This window comes from Chenopodium quinoa, unplaced genomic scaffold (genome assembly GCF_001683475.1).
Source record: "Chenopodium quinoa cultivar QQ74 unplaced genomic scaffold, ASM168347v1, whole genome shotgun sequence".
Taxonomy (NCBI): Eukaryota; Viridiplantae; Streptophyta; class Magnoliopsida; order Caryophyllales; family Amaranthaceae; genus Chenopodium; species Chenopodium quinoa.
Window position 1 is genome coordinate 2,593,410 of NW_018744167.1, and position 11,759 is coordinate 2,605,168.

General features: G+C 46.5%; 1 pseudogene; it reads right to left on the reverse strand.

The window, feature by feature from the left end:
* Window positions 1-11,759, reverse strand: part of LOC110693925 — a 24,457-nt pseudogene extending 12,698 nt beyond the window's left edge.

Here is an 11,759-nt window from a genome sequence, read left to right on the forward strand (position 1 = left end):
ACAACGAGAAATCTGATGGGGGCCAAAAGGCTGACTCCGCCTCAGAGCCGAACGACTCTGATGGCCAGCCGCGGTCAGGAAAGTCTGCTAATATTGATAGCAGGCCGGAATTCGAGGAATCCAACTCTAAGAGCATGGAGACGGATGACCTGACCGAGTCAATAGAACTGACCGTAGGAGATCCGAACAGATGTGTTAGCATCGGGTCGTCACTGGAGCCAAAACACCCGTGCGGCACTCGTCCAACTCCTACGGGCCAGTGGAGACGTGTTCGCCTTCTCAGCCGCAGAAATGCCCGGGATTGATCCGGACTTCGTCTCCCATAGGCTTAATGTCGACCCTCCAGTCGACCCATTAAGCAGAAAAAGCGGAACTACTCCGCCGAAAAGAACCAGAACATCGCAGCTGAGGTCGATAAGCTCCTAGATGCTGGTTCATTGAACCCTGTCAGTATCCGGAGTGGCTGGCCAATGTTGTAATGGTTCAGAAGGCAAATGGTAAACTGGAGGATGTGCGTTGACTTCACGGACCTGAATAGGGCATGTCCAAGGACTCCTATCCGCTGCCGAGGATCGACCAACTGGTCGACTCGACAAGCGGGCATGCTCTGCTCAGTTTCATGGACGCATTCTCGGGATTACCATCAGATCTTCATGCACCCCGAGGACCGAGCTAAAACAGCGTTCATAACAAGTTCCGGGTTGTACAATTACAGAATTGATGCCCTTCGGATTGAAAAAATGCGGGGGCAAACATATCAGAGGTTGGTTGATCAGGTTTTCGCCGAGCAAAAAGGCCGAAACATGGAGGTTTATGTTGACGACTCAATCGTCAAAAGCATAAAAGAAAAAGATCATGTCACGGACCTAGCCGAAACCTTCGCCACCCTCAGAAAATACAAAATGAAGCTGAATCCGAAGAAATGTGTCTTCGGCGTGAAGTCAGGCAAGTTCCTCGGCTTCATGGTCAGCAAGAGGGGATTGATGCAAAACCCCGCCAAAGTACAAGCTGCTTTAGACCTCCCCGAGCCGAAGACAAAAAGGGATATTCAGCGTCTAGCGGGAGAATGGCTGCCTTGTCCAGGTTCATCTCACGAGCCTCAGACAAAGGGCTCCCTTTCTTCAAGGCGCTGAAGCTCCAAAATTCAAAAGGCATTGAATGGGGAGACGAACAAAAGTCAGCCTTTCAGCAGCTCCGTGAACACCTGGCTCAACTCCCAACACTGGCAAGGCCAGTCGTAGGAGACATCCTATACTTATACGTGGCGGTCAGTCCAGCCACGGTAAGCGCGGTGCTGCTAAGGGAAGAAGAAAAAGTTCAACAGCCGATCTATTTCGTCAGCCACACCCTGACGGATGCCGAGACGCGCTAACCATTGTTAGAAAAAGTGGCTTATGCAGTGGTGGTGGCTGCTCGGAAGTTGCGACCCTATTTTGATTCTCATCAAATAGCGGTTCTAACTGATCAGCCGTTAGAGAAAGTCCTCGGCAAGGTTGAAAAATCCGGTAGACTAGCAAAGTGGGCTTTCGAGCTCACCGAGTTCAGTATCGGTTATCAGCCGAGAACAGCCATCAAGGCGCAAGCCTTGGCAGACTTCTTGGCCGAGTGCTCCTATCAGGAGACTCTGGATGCAAGGAGGAAAATCTGGACCGTCTTCACGGATGGGTCCTCCACCGTGAACGGTTCGGGGGCAGGGGTCGTCATTACCTCTCCCGAAGGCAAAACCTTCGAGTATGCACTAAAATTTTCATTCAAAGCCTCTAACAACGAGGCCGAATATGAAGCAGCCATTGCTGGCTTAGACCTGTGCATATCGTTGGAAGCCGAGCATGTCTACCTCAAGACAGATTCTCAGCTGGTCGCCAATCAGATCCGGGGGGAGTATGAGGCTAAAGAGCCTTCAATGGCAGCTTACCTCACAAGGATCAAATCGACAATTGCGAAGCTGAGATCTTTCGAAGTAGAGCTGATCCCAAGGGGTCAAAATGCTCAAGCGGACGCACTCTCCAAACTTGCAAGCTCAACTCTGACTGAGTTAAGCCGTTCTGTCTATGTGGAGGTGCGCCGAGAAAAGAGTGTAGCCGAAGCAATATCAATCTGCTGCGCTGCACTCGAGCCGAGCTGGATGGATGACATCCTGGCTTATAAACTCAGGGACGAGCTCCCCGAGGATAGGAATTCGGCCTCCAAGATAAAGCGGATCAGTTCACGATTCCTCGTCTTCGGCGGCCAACTCCTCAGAAAATCCTTCTCCGCTCCATTGTTGAAATGCGTGGGTCCAACGGATGCCGACTATATTCTCCGAGAGATTCACCTCGGCATCTGCGGAAACCACATAGGAGGGAGAACCTTAGCCCACAAAGCTCTCAGGGCAGGGTATTTTTGGCCTACAATGATCTCGGATGCAAAGAACATGGTCAGAAAATGCGAGAAATGCCAAAAATTTGCACCGGTAATCCATCGGCCATGCCTAGATCTCCAGCCAATTCTTAATCCTCTTCCATTTGCACAATGGGGGTTGGATATTCTGGGACCCTTTCCCGAGGCCCCATACAAAAGAAAGTGGCTGATAGTCGGAATCGACTATTTCAGCAAATGGATTGAAGCGGAAGCTGCTTCAAGCATATCTGAGCAAACTGTCAGACAGTTCATCTGGCAGAACATAATAACTCGGTTCGGCATCCCAAAAGTTTTTGTGTTCGACCACGGCAGACAGTTTGACAACCTGCCCTTGCGCCGATACACTGATCAATTCGGGATAAAATTGGCTTACTCCGCGGTTTGCCACCCTCAGAGCAATGGCCAAGCCGAAGCCGCAAATAAACAGATCCTTAACGCTCTCAGAAAAAGAGTAGAGGATCAAAAGTCCAAGTGGGTAGAGGAACTTCCGGGAACCCTCTGGTCACTCCGGACAACCGAGAAGGAGGCAACGGGGCATTCACCTTTTCAGCTGGTGTATGGATCCGAAGCAGTGCTTCCAGTGGAAGTGGGCTCAGAAAGCCTACGAGTGAATCTCTTCTCAGCCGAGGAAAATGAGCAGCTCATGAAAGAGTCCCTCGACTTCCTTGACGAGATTAGAGATCTAGCCCGAGAAAGGATGGCTGCACACAAGCTCAGAATGAGCAAGTCCTACAACCGAAGAGTCTATCAACGACCTCTCAGAGTTGGGGATTTAGTTTTGAGCAATGCTGCAGCTGTTCAAAAAAGTCGCATTCATGGCAAACTCTCAGCATCTTGGGAGGGACCTTATGAAATTTATCAAGAGCTTCAGCCCGGTACCTTCAGACTCAAACAAATGGATGGCACCGAGCTGAAAAACCATTGGAATGCCGATGTGCTCAAAAAATACTATGTGTAAATCCTTCGGATAGTACAATCTATGTAAGTACACTGATTTTGTTTATAAAAAGGCCATCGAGCCAGTATTCATTCAGATTGCGTGTATTCTTTAAGTCTTTATGCTTTCTACGGTTTTTCAAAAATTCAAGGTTTCATTCGGCGCTGTCCGGGGTATTGCATAATGATGCCTTGTACCTCGGCAAGCCGTAAAACCTGCCAAAAAAAGATACAAGCCCGAAGTATTGCATAGTGATGCCTTGTACTTCGGAGAATCTGTTCCTTTGGGCAAAAAGGCCATAGACTTATCCGAAACATAGCCTAAAAAATAGGAACTGATAAAGCCCCGAAGTATTGCATAGTGATGCCTTGTACTTCGGATGAATCAGTTCCGGGTGGTAGTTGCAACTCTGAAGTATTGCATGATGATGCCTCGTACTTCAGATAAACTGCTGCCCCGGCATGGTGTTTCGGATAGTTGTTCCCTTGGATGAATTGAAGAAAGTGTCACAAGAGTACCATCTCTAGAGTGAAAACTCTCAGGTGGGAAATCAGTACTTTAAAAACAGATGTAGAAAATAAAGCAAAGTGTTCAAAGATCCTCGGCTTAGCCGAGAAAAATTATCAGCCATTCCAGAATTCAGAAGACCTCATCTTCAGATTTCTGGGGGGGCAGAGGGAAATAGAGAAATGGCACAACTGATCTAATACCCTTCAGCTCAGCCGAAGTTTGATACTTATGTCAGTTTTTTCACAAGTTGAAAACATCCGAGTACAAACGGCAAAAAGAAGTCTCAGCAGAAATGATTCTCGCTAGCCGAAGTTCTGCACTTAGCAAATATTTGAAAGATCATTCAAAGAAAGCAGTAAAGTGCGAAGACTGGTAAAGCGAAGAAAAAAAATACACAAGAAAGCTGAGAAAGTGAACTTCTTTGAAATAAAAATGTTGAATTACAAAAATAGTCGGCAGCCGCCCACAAGCGGAAAGTAACAGCTGCCGAAATACGTACAGGCAAAATAAAAATATAATAAGCTGTTGTACGATAAGGCAAGCTGAAGCAAAAAAAACAAAAGGCAAAAATTCAGAAAGCGGCAAGTCTAAAGTTGAGCGCATGATGAACCGCAAGATTCTGAAGACGACTGCCCGAGTTCCTATGCTTCAGCCTGAGGATCAGACTGATCAGCTTCATTGGGCCCAATGGTGGTCTCAGCTCCAGCAGCAGAAGAAGCAGGCTTTGCACTCTGCCGAGCCTCCCTTTCCCTCTGCTCAGCCTCCAACTCCATCCTCTCAGCTTCTTCCTCGGCTTCCTCAGCCTTAAGGATTTCAGCTTCGATTGGAGTGGCATACTTCATGTGAGGGTCTTCGGGATCTTGGACCCATTCAGCACATTTGGACCAGTCCAGCTTCGGCTCAGCATGAAGGCAGACCCTTCGGCACACTCTGAACCCGTTTCTAAAACCCATTTCATACTCTTCTTGGGTATAGATACGGACTTTGAGTAGAGCCTCAGCATCGGCCAACTTCTTCTTCGTCTCCTCCAAGTCTTCCTCGGATCTCTTCAGCTCATCGACGAGCTTGGAGGAGGAGCCTTTCAGCTCGGTAAACTCTTGCTGAACCCGGGAAGCCTCGGCCTGAACTTGGACCATTTCTTCCTTCTTGGCAGTGAGCTGATCCTCAGCCTCTTGTAGCTTAGCTCTTTGAGCTTCAGCAGCAGCAGCAGCCCTTGAGAGTTGGACATCCCTAGCTTGGAGCATCTCTTCAGCAGCCATTCTGCTGGCTTCAAGAGATTCTAGCTGATGCTGCACTTCAGCCTGTGCAGCAGCTCCTTCTTGGATTCGGCTCTCGATAGCAGCCTTGAACTTGGAGATGTCCACCCCCAGGTGCTCTTGGAGGAATTTTTCCCCTTCCATCAGTGGGGGAAAAACTTCCTTCTCCATAGCGTCGCAGAAGGTCTGGAGGGCTTCAGCAGCCTTTTTCTCGTACTCCTCAGCCTTCTGCTGCTTCTCTTCAGCTGCTGCCTGCTTCAGCTTAGCAAGCTTTAGCTCTTCCTCGGCTACCCTTTGATCGTGCTCGGCAGCGTCCACCCTATCTTGTAGGGAATCTATCAGCTCTACAGTGAGAGTCTGATTGTGCACGAACTGAAAACAGGGGCACAAGTTAAAAAAGTAAAAAATAATAGCTGAAAGGTTGAGTTCAGAAAGAAATCAAGGCAAGGAGAATTACCTGCATCATCAGCAGTTGGTTGGACCTGGCAGGGTCAGGAACTGATCTGCTGGATTCGCCCATCCCAGCAGTGGCCTTCAGCGACCAAATCCTTGCCCTATCTACTTCGGACAGGCCAGCAAAATCGCCGAAGTAGGCTGCAGCACCTTCTCGGTTCTGACCCCATATGAGGTCCCAGATGTGGTCTGGGACTGGAATTCGGGGGGCCGAGAAACCCATTTCTCCAGACTGCAGCGTCTGGAAGGAAGGGAAGGATGACGATGGAGCCTCTTTAGCTTTGGGTGGCTCAACGTCCTCCTCCTTCTCAGAAGAGTCAATTATTGTGACCTCTTCTTCTTCAGGTGTGAGGACGAAGGCCCCAACCTCTCTGGCAATGTCCGCCGTGAAACCCTCAGCACTGGGCATCACGGCGTCTCCATCCTTGTCCTCGGCGGCACTCTCTCGAGCTTCTTCCAGAACCTCTCCCTTAGGTTTGGGAGTTCTCTGATCCACCTCCATCTCGGGGGTGGCGGAGAGGCCCTTGGGGGTGATTGAGGCGGTGGCCGGGGAACCCTCGGCGATCCATTGCCTTCCTCGGGTTCCCTTATTTCAACGCCGATGGTCATCGGCCTCCGCTGAAAGTCATGCGGGCCGATGATGGCCATTCTTCGGCGCCTCTTCTGAAGCGGCTGCTCGTCCATACCCGAGTCTGAAGACTCTTCTTGTACTTGGTCTTCGGGACGAACAGGGGCTTTCCCTTCCCTGTGTCTGCTGCTCTCTTCAGACTGTAAAGGGCAGGCAGGGGGAAGAATGTGAGTAAAAAAAAAAAAAAAAAAAAAAAGAAGAAAGACAAAGTTAAGTCTAAAGGCTCACCGAGGTCTTCAGCAAAGCCTCGTCTTCTTCAGCTGCCCTAGCCGCAGCTTCTTCAGCAACTCTGGAGGACCCTTCTCCACCTTCACAAGCTTCAATAACCCGTGCAACCTCTTCGGCTGTACGGGCAGCTTCAGCTTCTTCTTCCAGCAGCTGAAACAAGGGATCTCTCTTCTTCCACCAAGGCTTCTGCCTCTGATACAGAGCAACAGCCTCAATTTGGAAGTGGGAAGAGTCTAGGTGAACCTCTCGGCGCCTTGGTTCAGTGATAGGGGGAGCCCGATCAGTTACGACTCGTTCTCGGTTGACGCCAAGGCGAGCGTAATCAATGCCGACGTTGGTCTCGTCCCGTTCTGAAAAAGAAAAGGGGAGAAGTCAATTCAGTTAGTTCGGCACATCACAAGAAAGCAAAATGAAAGAAGAAAAGAGATAATTAAAAGGCCTCGGCCCCAGCCGAAGAAGATTACCATCCCTAAACTTTCGGCTGAGGCCGACAGCTGCCAGCATATTCTCTTGGAAAACATAGTGCGTATCGGGGAGCCAAGTCTCCGGGATATGCTGCATTCGGCCGCTGCCTCCCCGGTTCGGCAGCTTGCCGAAGATGTTCTGCTGATTAAGGTTCGGGTCTGGCCCGCTATCTTCGGGAGGACCTAAACTTCCCATATCAGGATCCGGCTCGGCAAGATACCGGGGAGCGCTGAAAACGTAAGGGTGGCTCGGCTCCGTGGGTGCCCTAACCCAAATCCATTGACCTCTCCAGTCCTTGTCTGAAGAGTCGTTCGGCCACATGGTTAGGAACGGGGGCCGAGACTCAATCCGATACCACCCAGAGCCATGGCATCCGTGCCCACTTTGAATGTTTGGCACTAGCCGATGGAGCCTTTTGAAGCAATGCAGGTTCGGCACGTACCTGAAGAATTTGCAGACCCATAAGTACGTCATTACCCTTCGGATGCTGGTGGGGGTCAGCTGGCACAGGGAAATGTTGTAATGGATCAGCAAGTCTCGGACGAATACGTCCAAAGGGAACCTCAGCCCGTACTGGAGTTGTCTTGTGTACACCCCCACATACCCCGGGGGTGGACGGTGGATTCTATCGGAGGCCGTGGGCATTCGGCACCAATACCCATCGGCTTCAAGGATGCCGTAATGCAACTCAATTTGCTCGGCAAACCGGTACTGATCAGCATTCTCCACCCACCATGAGTAGGGGCGGTTCTTTATCATGGCCGAAGCTACTTCGGCATCCTCCCACTCTGAAAACCCTGGGAGGATATCCCAAAGGACAGCGGGAACTTCATCATCCCGTCCTGAAGCGCTCACCCCCTCAGCCCTCTGAGGAGGAGCCGAAGAAATGGGAGTCGCCCTAACCCCTTCAGCAGGGTCAGACTCTGTCCTTCGTCCATTCCAGGTCCCAATCCTGTCCCTGGGATCGGGGATTAGCCTTGCTCTTCTTGGAGCACGGGCTCCACCTCTAACTCCCCTCACCATTGACGAATTTCGAAGGAAAAAGTCGAAAAAGGGGAAAGAGTGCAAAGTCGAAGAAAAATGAAATAAAATCAAAGGAATTTACCTTGATCTGAAGCAAAAGCCGTCGATTTACGAATTGGTAGTGACAAGTCTCAGCTTCTAAGCTTAATGCTCGGGGAATTTGCGAAGTTTTGATGCGGGCTCTTGAGCGTTCTTGAGAATTCTGGGTTTGTGTTGACGAATGAGTGGGGAGAGAAGACGCGCCTCTATTTATATCTCCAGAAATGGGAACTCAAGGAGTCTGCGTTTCAATTTCTCTCAAGCACCCCACTAAGTAACCGTTAAACACACGACCTTGCAGTTAAATCGCCCACTACCCGTCCAACTTCCGCAATTATCCACATTAACTGTTGTTATCTCATTAATCATGGGTTAATTACGGTTTAAATTCACATTTTTGGATTAACAAATCATTCACTTCCCTCCTTTTCTGATTAAATCAAACCCGACCCGTCATCCTTCCAAATCGGGTCTGGGGGGCAAGTTGTTTGGGTCCAATTTAGTCCAATTGGGCCTGGTCACTGAATGATCCAATTAAAAGCCCAAGGTTAAGGTTCAACTCTCCAAATGTGCTAAAGTCAAAAATCAACATCCTCAAAGCCATGTCAAGGTCAGTCAACGGCCCAATCAGCTTGGCCCAGCCCAACTGACTTCCGGGCCCAATCCGCCTCCTTCATTAGCCAAGGTATAAAAGCCAACAATTTGGTCAATTCTTGGTAAGACAATAAAGCCTCAAGCAACTAAACTCTTGCACAGCTTTCTCTCTCTAATATACTGACTTAAGCATCGGAGGGGCCTTCCTCGGCGTCCCCCCCGAGGCTAGTTTACGTGTATTTGTTGTGCAGGAAACCCTCGGCTCCTGCGTCGTTCGGACCGAGACCAAGTTCCCTCAAGATAAAAGGATCTTCCGAGATTCGATTGTTTTCATCCGAAACATCAAATATGGCTTAAGGCCAGTGTCTCCTACTTCTTTTTCTTCTTGTTTAATCAATTGGTCCCTATTCGCTTGATTTTCGTTCTCCACATTAGCTATCTGAATTTCTGTACTAGAAACATTTTGTCTATTAGATGTGCTAGCTTCACCCGTTGTCTTGGTATTTGCAGTCTCTTTGTGTGCATTTACAAGATCTGAAAACTCCTGACTTGAAGCTAATAACTTATGATAAGAGCCTGACTGAAGGATTTTTCCATCTGACATCAACTGCAAAAAGATGTCGTTTCATTGATGATTGTAAGGATTTTATTCATAAAATTTGAAGACAAACTAACCTTAACAAAGATGGTGTAGCAAGCAAAGTAATGTGTGTGTCTATGTGTGTACGCGTGTGGGGGAGATGATTAACGCCAATTAATTACTAAAACTTTCCTTAATTATTTTATGGCCTGTTAACACCTTTGATTCCCTACCTCAAAGCAAAAAAGCTAGGTATGTGCCAATTGCCTCATTAATTCATTATTAAGAGGTAATTAATGTTTAGGGTAGTAGTGACTTAGTGTTGATTAATGTAAAAACCTCTGTATTGATGAAAATCATTAAGAATGTTAGATGACTGAACAGTTGTTTTGCTTTGAATCATTTAAGGTATTTATGATATTATGACATTTACTAAGCTAAGTGATAGGTTTTTGTGTGAATCTTCTAGACAATAAGTATGCTAATTAGGTTATGAACTGGATAACATTTTTATACAGAGATGCGTAAGATGGTTTGGTTATGAACTAGATGACGCATCATGTAGTCCTTAAAAGATGAAAAGTAATCATAGTAGCTTAGAAGGATGTAACATGGTTAATTAGTTTTGATTAAATCAGTACATCGCTTAGCTTAATAATGATTCTTGCATCTTGTAGCATACATATGGAGAAAAAAAGGTCTCAAGCTTTGCAAAGATACACTCACCAAACAACAATGAAATGCTGGAAGAAAATCAACTTGGTGAGTCACAAGCAAGACGGTCTTTTCGGAAAGAGCTTCCATAACATATTCCTGCCACAACATAAAGAGTTTAGTTAGGTTGAAAAAGTTATCCATGTTTGAGGACTTGAGGTGTGAGAAATACATTAAAGAGGCTAGTTGCAGTTTTTGCATCAACAGCACTAAATGGATCGTCCAAAAGGTAAATGTCCGCATTTTTGTATAATGCCCGAGCAAGTTGAATCCGTTGCTTCTGCCCACCGCTTAGATTAACTCCTCTTTCTCCGATTTCAGTCATATCACCATAAGGAAGAAGCTCAAGGTCTTTCCCCAATGAACACCTATGTAGAGTTTCTTTATACCTGAGGTCATCCATGGAAGATCCAAACAGAATGTTTTCGCGTATTGTCCCTGATTGAATCCAAGCTGTCTGGGAATCATAAGCAATACTCCCAGAAACCTCTACCTATAAGAGAAAAACAGATTTAAAATATAACAATTATATAGCTATTTATAGAGTCTGATCCTAGTTAGCTAACTCATCAGTATGAAAGTTGCATAAGAAGCTTACTGTTCCATCCATGCATGCTACTTCTCCGAGAATTGTTGCTAGTAATGTCGATTTTCCAGAGCCAACTTCTCCACATATAGCTATTTTTTTACCAGGAGGAATATCTAGATCTATGTTTTTCAATGTTGGCTTTGATGTATCCATTTCCCATGAAATATTTGCTGATCTTATCATAATGGCATGATTTATAGTGGCCATATTGCTCATTTTTCTAACATTTTCAGTTTGGAGCTCTGGCGCTGCAAGAAACTTCACAATTCTTGCAAATCCAACTTTTGCATCTATTATTACAGCAATGACATCAGGGATAACTCTGATTGGCTCTTGCACTAGTCGCAATGTTGCAAGAAATGTGAAAACATTATTGGCATGTAGAGGGATTTGGAGTAAATAACATGCCCAAAATGTAGCAGCAGAGACCAAAACAGGAGACATCCAAAAGAGAAAGTAGTTGTATGACTTTTGCAATTGCACAGATGATAAGCGTTTGGACTCCTCTTTTCTTAAGGTCTTGATTGCATTCTTAAAGTGATTCTCCCAAGCATATAACTTTAGAACCTTCATGTTCATTAAAGCCTCTGAGTATGCCTTCAGCCTCCTGTCTTGAGCAACCATCAACTTGCTTTGGTGCTTATGTTGTAACTTCGCAACAGGTGCGTTGCAAATCATAGTTAATACAATTAGTACTAAGGATGCAACAGTTGCGAGTTTGACTGAATGGATCAAAATAATTAATGCAAGACAAAGCTGGAGGCTTGTAGTCCAAGTTTGATGAAACCAAAAGGGGAACTCCCCAATCCTATAAGCATCCACGGTTACGTGATTCATTATCTCACCACCAGAGTGATTCTTCTTAGCTACATTTGAGAGTCGTAGATGCTTCTTATAAATTGCTGCAGTAAGCATGGACCTCACTTGAAGACCAATCAATCTGCTCCGGAAGAACCATTGCCTCTGTGTAAAAGATTCTAAGATCTTCGATAGGAAAAGCGAAACTGCTAGAACATACCTTTCATACTTGAAAGCTTCTTTACCCTGACCAATCTCAATGAAGGAATTCAATAACAGAGGTCCAGATGACATTGCAAGTATCTTCAAGAAAGCAAAGAATCCTGTAACTAGAATCTCTCTCCAACAATTGTCCACAAGATTGAGGATTCTGATAGCAAATCGGACTTTTTCTGTTTACTCAACTGATCAAGAAACTGTGAGTAACAATGTCTTGCTTTGTCTATGTCCCGTAGTTTGGGTACGTCTTCTTCCTCCATAGTCTTTTTCATACCTGATTTCATCAAAGGGTTCAACCAACAAAATAGCATCTTATTGAAGAACCC